Here is a 2,676-nt window from a genome sequence, read left to right on the forward strand (position 1 = left end):
AAAAAAAAAACACACACCCCTCCCTCCTTTTCCTCCTCGTCGTCTTCCTCCTGCTTTTCCCTTCAGCACCGTGATGAGATCCGCAATGTGTCAACCCCAATCCGCATGCATCAAGTCCTTCCCCGCGGTGTCACAACCGGCGGTGGCTGAGAATTAACAAGGCAGGCAGCTGAGAGGCTGCTTAGTGATTCCACGCACGATCTGCGGCCTCAGCGCGGCGTGTGGGACAGAGAAGGTGATCAGAAACGCACAGACGGGGTGGGGGGTAAAAAAAAAAAAAAATACGAATCTTTTTTTTTCTGTGCGTGCTCTGCTCGTTTTTAGCCTCAGCGCAGTAATTGCATAACGGCTGTCAGACAGCAGGCAGCGGGGCTGCGAGTCTGTCTGCAGAATATGATGTGACCACTTCATACAGAGCCTCAGAGTACAGCGCTGCCAAGGTGCACAGAGGCTGAGAGAGTCTGACACATTCACACGTTTCCCCTCCCCACGCACTCTGGCATAAACACACTTTGACTGCTGCATGTTTGACTGAATGAAGATGTAACCCAAACACACGCACGCACACACACACACACACACCCACACACACACACACACACACACACACACACGCACACACACACGCACACACACGCAGAGTTGAAATGAGGGTGAATTGGACAAAAGTTTGAAGTCAAAGCTGATGGGCTGGTTTATTGAACCTTCCTTCTAAAATTGTACCACTGATGTTGACCAAATGACTTGAAAGGATGAAAAAAATGAAAGGTGGTAGGCTTCATAGTTGATCTAAATGAACCTGAAGTAACACTGTAATAAGTGTGCAAATGCCTTTTGCTTTTTTGCATATACTTCTCACCTTAGTTCTACTGACACTCACCTTCCACATATTTATGTACCCATCTTCAACCCATCTAGGCGTGATACAAGAAGTCTCACTAAATTTCAAGTCAAGTATCTGAACATGGAATACAATTTGAGCAATTCCAAATGAAGGTGGTTTTGAATCTCTCATGTAACAACCAAAGTAATGCTACTGATCTGTCCTGGTGAAAACCAGCCCCTTGTTCAAAGTTATTTACCTCATACGTCGGGTCTGAACCCTTGGCTGTTGAGAAATTATTGCTTCCTCTATTGAAGTTTTAAATGTTACTCAACTGCTAACATTTGCCTCTGACATGTAAGGCGCCACTTCAACGCTACAAAACTTACCGAAAATCGGCTGCAGTTTAAACAACCATTGTCCACCGTGAAGCTGAACCAAATGGCTGTTAATGTTATTTCAATGCGTGGCAAATGTGGACTGAATGGCTTTGTTCACTTCCTCCACTGGTTGACACCAGTGAGCCAAATAACCATGTAAGATGGTTGTAACACCACATTGCATGCCACCCATACGATCATAATAGTAATGCAGTACCAAGTAAGTATTGTCAATTGATAAAATCTCTTTAATCAACGTTACAGCAATTCCTCATACTGAGCAAGTGTCAGTAGAAAGCAGCAAATCCCTTTCAAGCACTTTGAATTGCCTCGTTGCTGAAAATGTGCTATATAAATAAAATTACCTTACCTTTCAACATCAGCAAACCTTCATTCATTTGAGTATTTAAGATGTAAAAAAAAAAACTGTTGACTAAAACTCATAGTTCAGGAGTACTTTCTACGTTCTGAGTACAAAGAGCAGTAGATGCTCCAGAAATAACTAGTACCCCAATAATTAACACATGTGGACAATAGGAACATTGTTAATGTTCTCAAACCCGGCCCTCTGGTAGTACTCTGATAGCTCCCAATATTTTCTATTTTCAGCTTTGAATTCAGAATTCCAAATTAAAGGCAGGAACTGTTGACTGAATTTCCCTCCTGAGTGGAGATGTTGACTTGGAAAAAGAGATCTCAAAACCCCAAATCGCTGCTTCAGGGTTTAATGTGTAAAACTCAGTAATAAACGGTTTATTTGCTCTGCTGCCAGTTCGAGTCTCATTATATCATCACGCTCACAGTGCTGTCTAACCTTAGTTAGTGAACATCTTGTTTGAATGCATAAAAAGCAGAGTAATGTGCTATTACTTGTTTATGCTGCTAATCGTTGCCAACTCCATCAACACCTTATGCTGATTTTCTGACTTGCAACTCCAAAACTGTTGTGTGATTCACTTCCACAACTGATGCAGACGTGAGACTGTGAGTGGTTTTTACAGCCTAACTTTGGAACGAAGAGCTCTAACCTTGATTTTTATAGCTTTTTATTGTTTTTTTTTCTCCAAAAAACTAGACTATTTTCCAACCTAAAAAGTCCTGGAGAGGAAAGGGGAGCATGGTTTGTACAAGAAGATGTGGGATGGGGGTTCCTTATGCTAAACTTTCTCTATCCTTTGTCTGTCATTTTCTATTTATCCCCTGGGTTTGTGATCCGGCGCCCTGCCAGGCTGGTGACAATAGAGACGAACAGTCAAAGGAACCTCATGGAGATAACTTATGTCGGCTGTTAGTCTTCCATGATTCTGCCTCCTGTATCCCAGCTGGAAGTTCTCCTAAATATGTTTTAATGAGTCTGGAAAAGTGGCATTGTAATCTAATTAGGGGCATGCCATAGCAATGCATAAGGAGAGCAGTACTGACTTGCGAAGCAAGTCAGTACTGCCTCCATGCATTGCATGGCAGGCACCTATT

The 2,676-nt window shown here is 42.6% G+C and overlaps 1 protein-coding gene across 1 annotated transcript in view; it reads left to right on the forward strand.

Moving 5' to 3' along the window:
- gabrb1 (gamma-aminobutyric acid type A receptor subunit beta1) overlaps nucleotides 1-2,676 on the forward strand; it is a 40,244-nt gene that overhangs the window by 1,143 nt on the left and 36,425 nt on the right. The gene's annotated exons all lie outside the window — the stretch shown is intronic.

This window comes from Poecilia reticulata, linkage group LG22, assembly GCF_000633615.1.
Source record: "Poecilia reticulata strain Guanapo linkage group LG22, Guppy_female_1.0+MT, whole genome shotgun sequence".
NCBI lineage: Eukaryota > Metazoa > Chordata > Actinopteri > Cyprinodontiformes > Poeciliidae > Poecilia > Poecilia reticulata.